This window comes from Leucopleurus acutus (assembly GCF_964270905.1).
Source record: "Leucopleurus acutus genome assembly, chromosome: 1".
In the NCBI taxonomy this organism is placed as follows: Eukaryota; Metazoa; Chordata; class Mammalia; order Artiodactyla; family Delphinidae; genus Leucopleurus; species Leucopleurus acutus.
Window position 1 is genome coordinate 69,849,052 of NC_139142.1, and position 18,025 is coordinate 69,867,076.

Genomic DNA, 18,025 nt, shown 5'->3' on the forward strand with positions numbered 1-18,025 from the left:
GAGGAATATGCTTTGAGAAATGCTGCCCTAATTATGAGTGGATATGAAATTTTCCAAATCCAAGTTCTTTGTAGTAGAGATGACTAAAAGCATGGGGGAAAATTATAAAGTTCGATAGCAAACTCTAATGGTTTGAATGGTGTTCCCTCCCCAAATTATGTACACCTGGAACCTCAAAATATGGCCTTATTTGGAATAAGGGTCTTTGAAGATACAATTAAGGTAAGGATCTAAGATAAAATCATCCTGGATTATGATGAGTTCTAAATCTAGTGATAAGTGTTCTTATAGGAGAATAGACAGAGACAGAAAGAGAAGGCCATGTGAAGACAGAGGCAGAGATTGAAGTGATATGTTTAAAAGCCAAGGAACACCAAGAACTCCTAACAGTGCGGAATGGATTTTCTCTCAGAGCCTCCAGTAGGAACCAACACTACAAACACGTACACTTTAGACTTCTGACCTCCAGAACTGCAAGAGAATGAACTTCTGTTATTTGAAGCCACCAAGTTTGTTGTAATTTGTTATGACAACAGTAGGAACCAAACATGAGGATATATTGCTTTTCCACTCAGACTATATAGTTCAACAAATTATAACCTTGACACATAGTATTACCAAATGATCAGTGAATCATGATACCTCTTCAATTCCTGTCCTTACAGTGTCCTGCCAATCTGAACATAGGTTAGCCTTTTGAGTTACTTGAACCAAAAGAATACAGCAGAAATGACATTGTACAAGTTTCTGTCCTAGGCCTAAGGAGGCTTTCCAGTTTCCCTTTCTTCCTTCTTAGCCCTGAGCCACTGTGCAAAGATGTCCAGATTAGCTTTCTTTTAATTAATTAATTTATTTATTATTTAGTTTTGGTTGCATTGGGTCTTTGTTGCTGTGCGCGGGCTTTCTCTAGTTGCGGTGAGCGGGGGCTACTCTTCGCTGTGGTGCTTGGGCTTCTCATTGTGATGGCTTCTCTTGTTGTGGAGCACGGGCTCTAGGTGCACGGGCTTCAGTAGTTGTGGCACATGGGATCAGCAGTTGTGGCTTGTGGGCTCTAGAGCGCAGGCTCAGTAGTTGTGGTGCACAGGCTTAGTTGCTCTGTGGCATGTGGGATCTTCCCGGACCAGGGATCGAACCCGTGTCCCCTGCATTGGCAGGCGGGTTCTTAACCACTGCGCCACCAGGGAAGCCCAGATTAGCTTTCTTGAGGCTGAGCGTCCCCACGGTGGAAAAGGCCCAGGAGAATGGAGGACCAGGAAGACAGAAAAGAAGGCCTGGTCATCTCCTAGTCTCTCCTGCCCAACATATAAACGGGGCCATCCTGGAACCTCTAGTCCCAGTAGAGCTGCCCACTGAATATAAACACATGGGAGAACCTAGCCAACACCATCTGGAGGAAGGGCAAGCCACGCAGCTGAGTTTAGCCCAGATTGCAGAACCATGAGCAGATAAATGCTTGTTGCTTAGTTGTTTTAAGCTGCATGTTTGGGAGTGATTTGTTATACAGCCACAGAAAACTGTAATCAGCTAATATTATCTTCAAGTATTTATTTTTAAAACATGGAAAGACAAAAACAGATTATGAATAGAATGCCAGTCAGTATGCTATAGCAAAGGCAGATCTGACTTCTTTCTACCAATTAAGAATTTCGATCAACTTTCCTGTATCTTTTTCAATCCTATCATCCATTAACTTTAAACCTCTGGGGAAAAAAGTGCAAGCCACCCTTAAGTAAATAGAAACTACTTTTCATGAATACCCAAAGAGAAAGTTTTATTAACATTCTGCATAAGTATAGCCAGAATACAAAGAGCCGAATTGGAATTTTAGCACATTTGACACTCAGCTTTTATGAGAAACAGACGAATGACTACTTAATCTCTAGGATATATTTTAAAAGGTTGCATCATAAGTACAGCATAGACTAAGAGCATCTCTTATAACCTTTATCTTCAGATCACTGCAGACAGCTGATATTCATAATGATCACGCATGATCTCGAAACGGCTTCTGGACATTAACAGTGAAATTCTGATCAGTTGTGGTTTTAAACATTTAGATATGTTTTGAGGTCTTTTAGAAATATATATTTGCAACCCACATAAGATGTATAGTTAATCATCAGGTGATTGGACGTCAAATTAACATATATCCCATTTATTAGCCATTACTAGATATAATCTGCTTAAAGATGTAAGTGTCAACTATTTCTACAAATGAATTCTTATAAAAACCAGTTATTCAAATCACACACACACACACACACACATATTTAATGCCCGTATGTCTGTGGAGTGTGAGAGAAGTCCATAAATACAAAATTATATTAGAATTCTTATAGCAAATAAGCTAACAAGGGAATTGAGCCAACTTGGTAACTTGGTCTTGTGAAGGATGTGTTCTCTTTCTCTGACCTAGTCTTTTTATTAAATGAAAGTGGGCACACAATGACCACACATCTACTTTCTGTGGACACATAAATTGTATATTACATGGAGAAATGAGAAAATAATCCTGCTTTTACTTAATCTTTATATTAGAAAGCTTAATAGACTGTATAAAATTAATGTTTTGAATCCATTCACTTACAGTATTGCTACTTTTTTTTTTCAATTTTCTTTCCCCTTCATATTTGGCTTTATTTCTCTTCTTTTTCTCCCAATTTCTTCTTCTTCCTTCTCTCCTCCTCTTCCTCTTTTGTTTTTATTATGAAATATGCATTCAGAAAAGCCCATATAGATATTGTTACTTATCTCAAGGAACCTAGATTTAACTTAGTGCTATTTCTGCATCTCCTCCTTCTTCCTTTTCTTCACTTTCTTGTTTGTTTTCTATTTTGTTTTATTTTTCTTCTTAATAGAAGCTAAAACTATGATTTTTTCTCTCATTGTATAGATGATTTTTAAGGCTAAAAATCAATTTTAATGGTAATTTTTCATAGGAAAGAAACAGCAAAATATTTTGCAAACAAAAATTACTATATATAAGTAAATAATAACCACTTCTACTAAGATAATATTGCAACTCGTTTTCTTTCATCCCCGGCAACATTTTTATCTGACATAGTCTCTGCTATTTCTAAGTTCAATGTCCTGCAGCAAACATTGCCAGCAATACGGAATACTTTCAATTAGTAGTTCTCTACTTCTCTGGTCGCTAAGCAACTGACCTATGGTGAGGAATACATAATGATCTGCACAGACACCTTAAAGTGGTGGAAAGTATAGGCGTCACAAATTTCACTTACTCTCTTGTGTTGATGCTACAATAAATAGTTAAATGCATGGTAATATTTGACATTGGTTTGCTAAAATAAACTTAAAAGCTAAATTAAGCTCTGGACAAAGGTAGGACTAAACATGACACAGAATATCATATTTGTCTTTCATATATGTTATCATATTGTTTACAGGGAGAACAAGTAATCAGGTTAATAAATTGTTAAATGTGTATATGCTAATCACCATTGAAGGCAAAATTCAGCACATAGCAGAAATAGTGAGAGAGCTAAGGAGAAGCAAGTTGGACAAAAATGGGGAAACTAAATAGTAAATAAAATGAAAATTTAAAATGAAAACCATTATGTTTGATATATATGTGAGTGTTCAGTAGAGTGGCCTCATGTGTGTTAGAAAATTAAAAAAAGAAATAGATCCAGCAGGAAAAATTAGGCACTTGAACCTTGGATATTTTTATTCTATTCTTCTAACATATTTTTATTGGTTTGTATTCCATTGACTACTATGTGCACTGACCCTCATTGAATCCACTCAATAAAGAGGAGAGATTGTATCTCCTCTTTATCAGTAGAGCTGTTTAGAAAGATGTTTTACCCTGTTTCTTATATGTATTTTGTTCAATTTGTACATTGTATTTTACAAACTGCTTTAGAACAGTGGAATAACCTTCCTTCATACGATATAGAGCTTCTGATATATTTTGAACAAATAAAAAATAAATTATTGAAATTTATGTTCTCATAATGTACAATAAATGCAGTACCAGTGGAACCAATATTACTGAGATTAATAAAAACAGTAATCCTAATGTACTTTCAAAGTTAGGGAAAAAACCTGACTATTTACTGAAAAGCAACAGATAACTAAAACTTCATGTTATGCAATGAAAAAGACTTGAAATTTTAAATAGGACTTTTATTATTTTTGATAATGCCGTTGTATGCATGTTAAGTCCTTCTAGCATGATGGCTAGGACTAACTTTTAATTTCCCTTTTAAACCACACACTGAATGCATCTGTAAAAAATGACCTATAAATATACAATATAAATTTAATTACGTATTTTCAGTGGGCTCTGTCTTCTTAGTTTAGCATATGTTTATGCAAAACTATTCTATTTGGTAACGTATAATTTAAAAACAAAAACAAAAACCTAGTAGACCTTGTCCTAACCTCTGCTCGGGTGGTATCAGAGAAGACCAAGTGGGACTGTAGGACTTTCTTTTCTTTCCTACCAAGAGTAACAATGTGCCCCTCTCCTTCCCCATGTACTTCCTCTCCTTTGGGTGATGTCAAAGGAGACCAAGTGAGAAACTGGAACTTTCACGAGCATCTAGTGTTAACAAGGACCAAGGCCTCCTGATACATGCCCTCCCTTTGTGAAGCCCACATAGGGAGCAAACATAAGAAGCCCCTCGTGCTCTCCTAAGGAGTCTGAGTGGAAAACCTGGACTTTTACTCCCACCCAGCAGTAACAAGGCCGCGTCCACTTTCACCCTATGTCATGTCAGAGGAGATTTACTCACCAAAATTTAAATAAAATACAGTCTTGTAATACTCAGAATGCCCTGAATATGCTGAAAATTACTAAGCATACCAAGAAACAGAATAATCATATCTTCAGTGAGAAGATAACACAGGTCAACATAAAGATGACACATATACTAGATTTATCCAACAAGGATTTCAAACACAACATTATAAAAATATTTTAATGAGCAGTTATGAATATGCTTAAAACAAATGAAACAAATGGAAACCTTTACAAATAAATAGTAGATATAAAGAACCAAGTAGAAATTCTGGAACTGACAATTAGAGTAACTAAAAATTTTTTAAAACCCTCGATATACTAAATAGTAGAAAAAAGAGGATGGAGGAAACAATAAGTGAACTTGATAAAAAGATCAATACAAATTACCCAATCTGGAGAATAAAGACAAAATAGACTGAAAACAAAGAAACAAACAAAACCCCCAGAACTTCAAGGACCCGTGGGACTGCAACAAAAACTCTAATATTTATGTCATCAGAGTTTCACGAAGAAAGGAGAAAAACGGTGGGGCTAAAAGTGTATTTGAAGAAATAATGGCTAAAATATTTCCAAGTTTGGCAAAAAATAAGCCAAGGTTCAAGAACTGAGCAAACCCCAAAAGGATAAATCCAAAGATGTTCACACCCAAACAGAAACCAAACAAACATACAACTTCAGTAAACAAACCAGAGAATAAAATCTTGAAAGCAGTAAGAGTGAAACAACACTTTACTTACAGGGGAAAAACAATTTGAATGAAAGTGGATTTCTCATCAGAAAGCATGTAGGCCAGAGGAATAAGTGACACATTGTTCAGGTGTTCAAAGGCAAAAAATGTCAACCCAGAATTCTATATTAGGCAAAACTTTCTTTCAGAAACTAAGGGAAATTAAAAACATTTTCAAAAGAAGGAAAACTAAAAATTTGTCACCAGCAGACCTACCCAAAAGAATGGCCAAAGGAAGCTCTTGAAACAGAGATAACATGATAAAAGGTGTCTTAAATCATTAGGAGGGAAGAATGAACAGCAAAAAGACCAAAAGTATGGGTATACAATAAACTCTCCCTCTTCTCTTGCGTTTTCTAAATTATATTTGACTTGAAGCAAACACTGTAACAATGTCCGATGTGGTTCTCAGTGTGTCTAAAGGAAATACATTAAAAAATTATGAACAGGGTAGGTAAGAAGACTTTGAGGGAGGTAGGATTTTATACTTCACTGGAAGTGTTCAGTGTTTTGATAGTACTGGTGGTTATAGGAATCTACATGTGTGATAAAATGTCAGAGAGCTATACACACACATTTTATAAATGTCAATTTCCTTTTTTTTTTTTTTTATAAAATTTATTTATTTATTTATTTTTGGCTGCGTTGGGTCTTTGTTGCTGTGCGCAGGCTTTCTCTAGTTGCGGTGAGCAGGGGCTACTCTTAAATGCGGTGCATGGGCTTCTCTTGTTGCAGAACATGGGCTCTAGGTGTGCTGGCTTCAGTAGTTGTGGCACACGGCTTAGTTGCTCCGTGGCATGTGGGATCTTCCCAGACCAGGGATTGAACCCGTGTCCCCTGCATTGGCAAGCAGATTCTTAACCACTGCACCACCAGGGAAGTCCCACTTTCCTGGTTTTGATATTGTACTATAGTTACTAAAAATGTAACCACTGGGGAAACCTGGTGAAGGAGTATGAGGGACCTCTCTGCATTATACTGCAACTTTCTATAAACCTTTATTTTAAAACTGACAGTTACCAAAAACCTTAATAGAAATATGGTCAACAGACTAATAGTTTCATATGGAGGGCAGAATGATTAAAAAGAATGAGAGATTTTGTTTATATAAATAAGTGAAGGTGTCCATGAAAGAGATGAGCTTTGCAGTTGAATAAGTCCAATGCTAAAAGAGCATAGGGAATAATTAGAATTTATGTCAGATATTTTAGAAGGCCCAAATCATTTCCAGTTGAAAATTTCTACATTCATGATATCAAAGAATCTAAGAGAACTCTTGATCTACACAATTATCCTATTTCTAAAATATGAGTGAATATTCTCTTTATCCTAAACCATTAAGACTATCATTGATAATCATTAACCACAGGGGAAAAATGGAGATGAAAGGAAAAGAAATAAGACATGGGAAAAGTAAAAAGAAGAATATTAAACTTCAAAAGCTTCCTCAGAAAGTTTCACCCAGATATATTTTAATAGCAACTGTGCCATAATGTCACTACAGGTTGTTGCTTATTGCTCTTTTGCTGAGTGAATCTACTTTATGAACATAAATAAAAAGATTGTGCCCATTATAGGTATAAAATTTTCAAAAATGTCTATATTTATATAAAAGTTTCAAATCAAAGTGGATTCATTTCTGTTGTTCTGCTCACAGGGAGATGGTTACTGTCCTGTGCTTCTTTAATGAAAGGGCCAAGAAGTATATTTACTTGTAATAGACAATAATCATTTTAGCTAAAGTCCGTCAGCTAATATTTATTAGATAACTTTGGCACATTATCTGCCACTCCAAGAATGTGGAAATGTTTAGAAAATGGCCTTCACGATATCTGTAGAATTTTTCAGAACTGTCAAATTTGCTTTGAATCTTTTTTGTCTATATTTTAGTTCCAAAGGAATCATTTTTAATAAAATATTTTCATGATTTGCACGTCCCTTTCAAGGAATCTTGGAACGCTATTTGTAATGTTTATCTCTGACTAAATTCCAAAATGGTAAGATTTTTTAAATGTTCACAGAAAATCACTGCGATTTACAGGTTAGAGATATAGAAGCTACATAATTCTAATATAAATATTGTCGTGTTGACCCTTCATCATAAAAAACATATTAATAATTAACTTGCAGTGTTTTGTCATATCCACACACACACAAAAATGCATCACTCTATGTCTCTTAAACTCATTAATATTTGCCTAGCATTAAAACAATGGATGTGGACATTACTGATAAGGAGAGTCAAATGATTTCAAGTCAAATGATTGTAAGTATGTCACTTGAGCAGACATACCATCATGAGCAGAAGAAAGTAAAACTATTTTTGTCCAAAGGATATGGGCTAAATCATGTTTCCTATATTGATGACATCAGTTATTCAATGGATCTACTGGAATTCTCTTGCTGATCTTATAAAGCTTTTTGATAGCTTTTCCCAGAACACTTTAAAAAGTGTTTTATACTCTCACAACTTTTTGTTGTCTACTGACTTATTGAACAAACTATAGTTGTTTAAATAATTGCTAATAATGTATATTGAAATAAAAAATAACAATCATAATGTCACTACAGGTTGTTACTGACTCTTAAATATTCTCTACCATTAGTTTCATGGCCTAATCATTTTAAGTTATACACATTATTTCTTTTACAAACATTACAGAAGGTAACACCTAGGGCCATACAAAAGTTAGATAGTGTATGTATTTTGTTTCCTTGATCTTTTTGTGGACTAAAATAGGCTACTTTATTTTATTTTTAAAAAATAAATTTATTTATTTTTGGGTGTGTTGGGTCTTCATTGTTGCACAGGGACTTTCTCTAGTTGCAGCAGGTGGGGGCTACTCTTTGTTGCGGTGCACGGGCTTCTCACTGCAGTGGCTTCTCTTGTTGCGGAGCACAGGCTCTAGGCGCATGGGCTCAGTAGTTGTGGCTCACGGGCTCTAGAGCGCAGGCTCAGTAGTGTGGCACACAGGCTTAGTTGTTCTGTGGCATGTGGGATATTCCAGGACCATGGATCGAACCCATGTCCCCTGCATTAGCAGGCAGATTCTTAACCATTGTGCCACCAGGGAAGTCCCTAAAATAGGCTACTTTAAATGGTCGATTTTTAACAATGTTCTGTAAAATTTTATAAATCACCATGTGATTTGCAATTTACAAATTGAATCTATGAATTTTATATATACATATATATATACACCCATCCAGAAATACTATTGTAGAAATATTTAAAGTATTAATGTATGTATGTACCTTGTGTGTTAAATATAGTTAGAATTTTCCCTAGGGTTTTTCTCTCTCTCTGAATATGTGTGTATATGTGTGTGTGCGTGTGTGTGTGTGTGTGTGTGTGTGTGTGTGTATTCTTAGAACACTCTTTGCCTCTTGTTTTTCTGATTACTGACTCGTTTTGAGATTATTGTACTCAAGTGCAACAAATAAATATGCTGAATGGCAGGGGTATTAGACAACTGGGTAAAATGTCAAAATAAGAGTCACATAAAATAAAAAATCAGAAACTTAAAAAAGTAAAAAATGAAAATACAACCTTGTGAAAGGTTTCCATTGTAATATACATGCATATTAATGAAAATCAGACTAAACTGGTTGCTGAAAGATATAAATGGACAGTAGTACTTTATTAATATGTTATTAAGAAAAGATTTTGACAGGAATGGGAAATTCTACAAGTTCAAAGGATTTTCATGTATATAATTTTCACTCAGTGGTGAAAGTTATTTACATAGCACTTCATGTGCTACTTTAAAAGTAGACCATTAATACTCAGAACCAGTACCTAACCCCTTTTCATTTTTTTTTCTACCTTCTGTAATGACTTTTAAAATGCAAATCCAATCAATCTGCCTCTAAGTAGATACCGCTATGTAACAGACACATGTTTAAGACATAGTAAACATAGGAACATAGGTGGATTTCAGCAAGTCAGAAATGGTAATAGAAAAAAAAAAAAAGACTGATTCCAAGAACAAAATATAATGACTAAGTCATTTTTCACTTTTTCTAGATATGGGCAGAGTTTTTTAAATGTTTGGAGAACAGCAGGTATTGCTGAATGGTATAACGTTTGGGACTACACTTCCACTGTATAAATTACAAGGCTGATGATTTATATTCCTTTATTTTGACATTTAGAAATAGTTCAAGTATAAATATTGTAAAATGTGTTTTTCCTAGTTTTTTTTTTTAACTTGGAAGTGAAGGTAAAAGAAGCTACTTATAAATACTACTAAGTCCATATCTACTTATTCCTAAATAAATCTTGATATATCATAAGGATCAAATGATATGGATATCCTAACGGCCTCCAAACCTGAGTCTGCTCTTTCACGAGAAGGAAAAGGCCTTTATCAAAGTAAATGGATGAACAAACTGAACACCTGATTCTACTGAAGAAAAACAAAAACATTTCTTATAATATTAAAGTCAACTTGGGGAAAAGAAGTTAGAGATCCAGGCCTCCCCTTCATTTGTGGGACCTGGAGAAATAGTCTAAATTTAGGCCTTCATATCACATGCTTAAATTTTTATTTTTCATCAGTGAAACTTTATTCTGGAGTATATCTAACTTCTGCCATCATAATGAAATGGTTGTTTACACCACTAAGTTTGCCGTAGTTTTTAATGCATCAATACATAACTGGAACAGAATGGGGTATTGCCATTCTTCACATGCCTAAATATTTAAAAGACATAAATCGAGTTAACATATATACATGTAACGTATATACATATAATCGATTGACATATATATACTATTGATACTATGTATAAAATAGATAACTAATGAGAACCTACTGTCTAGCACAGGGAACTCTACTCAATGCTCTGTGGTGACCTAAATGGGAAGGAAATCCACAAAAGAGGGAATATATGCATACGTATTGCTGATTCACTTTGCTATACAGTAGAAACTAACACAATATTGTAAAGCAACCATACTCCAATAAAAATTTAAAAACAAATTTTTTTAGGTCAAGCATGGTCTATGATCCTACATTGACAAATACAATTTCATAACAACTTGGAAAACCAAGTTAGAATCCTGAATTCCTAGACTACTTGCAGTTCCATGCTGGACTGTGGGGACTGAGGAAAGCACCCTTAAGCCTGTAGTCTCTGTCCATTCTCTTGCCACCCCTATTTCCATTTTGCATGATGAAGGCCTTTGTATACATTCAAGGAGATACCACTGCCTACTCTCTGGCTTCCCCTCAGTTAGCCACCCCTTTGGGCTAGGGTTGTGCACACCAGCTCACCTTCAAGAGGGAAGAGGCTTGAACAGATCTTGAAAGCAATCTTAAGAGCTTGTATTTTTCCTACTGAGGATTACAGTCTTGAGTACTTGTACCCTGGCACCGACGGAGAGGTATGAACATGCCACTTGTTTTATGTGAACATATTCCCTTGCTCCGTGGACTCCTCATGCCATGCTGGAAGGAGGAGGGAGGGGTGCACTCTAAAGGGCGGGGTCTAGAACTTGTAGGGCCCAAACTTCCTGAGCATCTTATATGCGGGGCTTGTCAATCGCATTATTTTCAACCCATCACAGAACTTCAAGGTGTACCTTTTGACATCCATCTGTACCCCACCCCCAAACCTCAAATTCTTTCAACTCCTGACCAGTGAGGAAAAGTCATTTGGGGAAGTAAACGTGTCAATGCGTCAATAAACAGCTCTGCACGCTGGGGAAAAAAAAAAAAAAGGTATTGCCATCAAAATGATAGTAAGTCTTCCAGTCTATGAACATGGAATATCTTTTCATTTATCTAAATCTTTCAGAATTTTCTTCAACAATGTTTTACCGTTTTCAGTGTCCAAGTATTGCAAAAAAATTTGTGCTAAATTTATTTCTAAATTATTTTTTATGCTATTGAGAATGGAATTGTTTTTTTAATTTCATTTTTGGTTTGTTGCAGGCGGATAGAAATGTAATTGATTTTGTATATTGCTCTTGTATCCTATGATCTTGCTGAACTTGTTTATTCTAGTAATATTTTCAGTGAATTCCTTAGGATTTTCTATGTATAAGATTCATGTCATTTGTGAATAAAGACAGTTTTACTTCTTCCCTGTGTCTAAGCACAGCACTGCAGCTCTGCCCCTCTACAGTTCATTTTTACCACAGAATGAGTCAAAGATATGAAGAGAGCCTGAAGACACCTTTCACAAATATTTGTAAATGAAAGTTCACTAATAAAGTTGAAGGAGATATATCAACACATAGCCAGTCATTCTGAAGCTAGAAAGCAAACACTCCATGTTGTACAGAATTAATGGGTGCACAGTCCTTTACCGAGTATTCTGTGTGACCAGAGAAGATAGCATACAGAGACTTTACCTTCAGGTAATTTAGTATCCAGGTCTGAACATAAGAAACATAGACACAAAGAAGATAGCTTGCAGAAAAGTGCCGTGCAATAGGTATTGCAAATCTTCTAGGAGGGAGGTGCCGTTGTGAGCTACGGTAATCAATTAATAGGGGAAGTGAAATTTGAATGTGGTCTTGGGAAATGATTTTATGAGGAAGAGGAAGGAGTACGTTACAGATGATATAAAACACAAGTGCAATTTATGGTGGAGGGATTATAGAAAACGTATTTAGAGGTTTACAGAATGTATACATTAGATAAAAGAATGTAATTGAGAATATCTGAAGATATGATTAAAAGTTAATCGTCAGGACAAAGTGTGGATGATTTGGAATGTTAAACTAAGGGATTTGGATTTTATCCCATAAATAAGTGGAAAAAGAAAGAATGATTTAAAATTGCTAACCACCCTACAAAAAGAGTCATGGAACAATAATATTTGTTGATTAGATATAATCAAAAAGAAAGCAGGAAGACTGTCTTCTTCATCCTTCACCCCTTCACTTTCTAAGTGTAAGGGCCACAGTAGGTAAAGGAAGCAGAAATATATTTGTTAAATCACTGAAATGAAGAATTTAAATATATGTTATGTAGACACGGGAAAACCAAGGAAATGAAAGAGCTTAACTCCAAATTCTGATTCAGACTGACAGTGATAACTTTGACACAAATAGGGGAAACTTGACACAGGGAATGTGTCCTTTACCCATAGCCCCTGGGCTAGGAGAGGTGCCAAGTTTGCACAGTTGATGAGTGGTAGGGCTGGGATTTGAATTTACCTTGTCTGATTTTTAGAGACTATGCTTTTAACCAATATGTCATACCTCCTTCCTGAAGTGTTTATAGATTCAGGTAGAGACACAGATCCAGGGAATGCAGATGGGATGGTACAATTAGGGGAGAGATAGGTTGGCTAGGTCCTATTTTCCCAGAGTAGGATGGGGAAATCTACTCCTAGAATCAACTGTCAAACCAAATTTCAAACATTCTAGGCACAGAGGACTGAAATGTTAGAATTCTTTATTTCATAGTATGTTATTAATGACAGGTTTTGAGAAGAAAATAAACAGGGAACATACCTACACATAAATTATTACAGTTGGAAGTTACAGAAGAAATATTTTTAGTGAAAGAAGGTGGGAGTATGAAATAGTAGCCATATCAAGTGAAGTCTTTCATGACAGACGTACACAAAAGTGCAGTTAGTAAAGAAGGAACTGCAGCAGATTAGAAGCTTAAACTTGCCAAAGATCTGGCGCTAGAGATGAAAGAAAGGATTGATTTAAAGCTGTGGTGGAAAGGTTAGTCTGGATAATAGGCCTCTTGAAATATACTGAATGGATGAGAACCAAGTGTAGGAAAATGTGAGATGGGGATAATTCATTCATTGAATTCAAGAATTCATTCCTTCAAGAACTGTGTTAGTCATACATTTTTTAAAGTACATTCTTATCACGGTAAGTAACATGAATATTTCAGGAGTCATCTGTTTTTTTTCTTGCCCTAATATTACATCTCTATTCTTATTTCCATCTGCCTCTCCCTCCCACTCCAATTATACTACTTTAAACAGTGTGTTTGCTGTAGGCTCTTGAATATGTATGTATATTTGAATATTAAAATTTTATGAAGTTTGGGAATTTACATGTTATATATATTTTTTACATTTTTTATTCAATACTTGATTATTAAGATCTTTGTTCTTGTGTGTATCTATTTTTTTATGCTGCACAGTATCCATTATTTTCAGCAATATTACATATATATATATATATATATATTATTCACATAGCAATGGGTCTTTGGTTCCCTCCAACTCCCTGCAACAAAAAATAAATCTTTAATGAACATCATTACGTCCTTTCATAGATTTAAGTGGAAGTGCATTTCGTAAGTAGATCAGAAGTAGGATTGCTGTTTCGTAAGCATAAGTTTCATTTCTCTAAGTACTTAAGTACTTCCGGGTTGCTCTCCAGAATAGCTGCACCAATCTACACTCCCATCAGCAGTATATGTTTGTTATAATTTCCTGAAATTTTCTTTGATATTTGCTACTCTCTGAACTTCATCTTCTATCTTACTAATGTGCCCCTCAAATTTATCCCTTTTGCTATTTATCAATACCCTGTATTTCATCCTTCATTTCAACAGATACAGTTTTCATGCTCAACCTGTATTTTAAGACTGTTTATTTATTTTTCAGGTTTCAAATATCCTCCCTTATATCTTTGAGAACGTTTGATACACATATTTTAAATTATTGCTATTTTAGTACAATTATCTGGCTGCCTTTGCTGCATGTGGACTTTCTGCGTGGTTGGCTTTCTCTGAGGTCTCGTTTTGTTTTTGGTGATCCTTATCATGCTCAGGTGGAAAAAGAAACTGGGCAGCGGGCACTAAAAGGCTGTTCAAAGTTAACCCCTTCTTCGTCAGTTTAGAATGAGGGATACTTTAGGGGAATAGTGGGATTCTGCCCCTCTTTGCCTTCCTCCCCCATAACCATTCCATTCTGAAATTTGATGCCTACATGCATCCTAGTTATTGCTTTTTAGCAAGAGTGAGCTCCCTCAGTTTTAATCACCAACCTAACTCCTGATGTGTGTGGTTGCAAGTTTAGAAGAGAATGCCCAGGGTTCAGATGGTTTTTCTTCACTTGTCATTATTTCCTCACTTTCTAAGTTGGGCTGAGTTTCACCCTATTGGTATTAACATCCTACCTGGCAGACTCCAAAATGGCTTTGAAGGAGATGGCGATGGTCTCTTTTTCAACTCCTCTCCTACTAGAATAGAAGCTCTATTTGGGCAGGAGTTTGCTGCTTTTGCTCTCTGTTGAATTCTCACCACTTCGAAGAATACTCTGCACATAGCAGGTACTCTAAAGTTTGAATGAGCAAGAAAAAAATGAATGCCAGGAAAAGAAATTGGTACAAGTAAAATCCTCTGCCTTAGCCTATTTTGTTATCCTTAGAGCTCACTTTTCTGCCTGCTGTTGTTCCTTTTCCACTCGCTAAACTCACTGTAGATCATACTCCAAGGACTTCTCACACACCTTTTAGTATTAAATGCACCAGCTTTCCTCTTATCTGTGACATTCCTGGGGTTGTATTCATGGAAGGGAGAACATATCATGTTAGTTTTCCATCTTATCAGAAAAAGCTGACTTTATCGAAAGTTTTCATGATATCCAAATCTCTCATCTATTTTCTTCTCAAGTTACTCCCACTTATGCAAATTTCTTTGAATAACTTTAAAATTTCAAGAGTCTAATCAATTATTAAGCCAGGGTTTATAATTGTCTCCTACAGGATGAATCTATGATGAATCTATTCCTTAGTGCATTTTCCTGAAATATAACACAGCCAGTGACAAAGCATCAGCAATTGGTAGTTACTGGATCCTCATTTCTGATCCTCCAAAATGGAGTTTGCCAACTACTTTGCTATATGAAAACAAATGTAAAAGTCACAAACAGTGAAATGAAATAAGTATTCATAGAAGCAGAGTACACTGGACAAAACAGAAAAGTGGGATAAGAAAACATGCAGACACTGACTTAGCCCTTAATCATTATATAATTCTGGTGAGCACATTGCTTCTGAGGCTGTTTTTACAGAGGTAAAATGGGAATAAAAAAGCCTTGTCTGCCTGGCTCACAGAACTTCTGTGAGAATAAAAAGCAATGGATGTTTATTAAAGTACTTTATAAACATTATAGAGCACCATAATTATCAAAATAAGAGGAATGTTTGCTTCTTTTTGTACCCACTTTCTGTTGCAAATGCTTGTTTTGTTTTTAAATTTTAATAGTTTTTCTACTACTCAGTATTTGAACACTGACATTCTTATATATATATATATGCCTTCTGCAAAAAAGGGTTGTTATGGCCATAGAGTAATACATTTATGTGCTCAGTTTCCTTATTAAAAAAAAGTATATTTTGATTCCCTGGTAGAGAAAGTAATTACGTTCTAATTTAGATTTTGTGTAAATTATAATAATTGTTTGGATTAAATAAGATAGTTCATGAGGCCATTTGTTGTTGTTGCACTGTTAAGTCTACTCTTCATTTATGCAAACTTATTAATTGTTCCCTATCAGAAGTGAACCATCATCCAGGTAAATAAAGATTTGGTCTAAAAAACTTTGGTTTTGGTTTTCAAGTTCATGCAATGCCATCACTATCTTCTTTACAGTTTGGATAACTTATTCTAAATTACCCAGAAAAAAGAGGTTAAATAAAATAAGTATCTACAAAAACAACAATACACTTGGGTTCTTTTGGTTTTGTTTTGTTTTTACATTCTCTAAGTCTCAGGAAAAAATAAAAGAAAAACAAAGGAAAAGGAAATTGTACTCAAGTCACACAGACATCTAAAGTCTCTGACTTATGTGAGATCTCCTGTTTGTTAGAAGATATAGAGGAAAGAAGAAGATATTGAATTTCTGACAACATACATGCTTAGTGCTTTGCTACCAATGCGGTGAGCACATATTTATTTATTTTTCATGTGCTTCCTGAATTGAAACCAGTACATTATAAGCTTATCTTACAAATGCTTGCCAAAAAAAACCCAACAACAACAAAAACAAAAGAACTTTCCATTTATTTTCTATTAGTTCTTTTTTTCCCCTGAGGTGACTGCCCTACACAGAGCCATTTTAACTTCTTGTGTCTTTGACAGTGGGAACATCTTGACATCACTCCAATTCCAATATGTTGGAAGAATCAAAACACATTTACTTTAAAATTCTGAAGCATATTAATGATACCACAGAAATACATCTCTCTTATGAAAATTCTATTAATTTTACCTTTGTTAACATGTTTCAGTGCAACTATGTGATTAACGTTTCACTCTATGCTGACTGCAGCTGTAGCAACTGCAGCTGCCAAGAAAAAGAGCAGAATATGTTCCAAGCCAAAGCAAACAGCAAGGCTGCCACAAATGCCTTATTCATTCATCTTTTATATCTTGGTTTGTTGTGCTTTTCTTTCTTATTCTAACTGTAGAGTGAAATACTATTATCACTGTCATCATCCCTAGATTAAAGCTGAGAGAAAGAAGGAAACCCTATCCCAGCATCGATTTTCACCACCTTTCACTCTGGAAATTCAGCAACAAGAGGATTTTCATTTGCTTCTTCATTGGAAGGGGGCTGCTGTGCATCTACAGGGAAGGAAGCACAGGTCTCTGTTTGCATTCTGGGGTATTAGCAGCAGTAAGCTTTAACAGCAAGGATCTGAAGTATTTAAGCGATCATTATAGGGCAGATCCTGCTGGCCTTATCAGGAAGCTCTTACTAGCTTCTTGTCCACCGCAAATTTCATCAAGCCCATAGATGGAATAAGCAATAGGAGAAAACACCAGAATGAGCATTGCTAGAGCTGGTGACACTTCCCGACAGCAATAGGCATATCAGTGGCCTGATAACAATGCAGTGATAGTGACCAATGAAAGACTGCATTTAAACTAAGAATCTGAAAGTGTGAGTGTGTATGTTATTACCAGAGGACTCTCTTTTATTTACACTCTGTTGATTTCAGCTTGCTCTAGACCTTTGGTGTAAACAAGTTAAGCAGTAGTCAGGATTTACTTTTTTTCTCCTTTTACTCAGGATTGAAATTTGCTTACTGCAGTTTGAGATGTAGAGGCCAAGACATGTGAACTCACGGTGAAAAGCCACAGAAGAAGGGGAATTCATGAGTGAGAGGGCATGCTGAACTTACTGGCCTGCCTGACCTCTGCTGCAAATATTACTCACAGAATCAGTAGCATTCAAAATGCTGACAGAAAGATTGTAAGAGGTCAGCAAGGGTGAACCTGCATGAGCATCTTGGTACTAAACCTTTGAGAATTACGATAAACTATTAGCTATATAGTGGCAACAACTGAAATGCAACTGTTCATTTAGTTTGCTTTTTGACATGTGCCCAATTCAATAGTGAATAAGTTCTCCTCTGTTGTAGAAAAAAATACACAAGCTGCAGAAGATGTCAAGCCCTGGCATGCTTTAATAGGCAGTTGACAATGAATAAAAATAATTTGAAAAGAGAGTATCTTAGAGTATTCCAGCCTTGCTCCTCTGTCCCCTTGGGTTACTTATCACTTACTGAGAATCACAGGGCCTCCTAC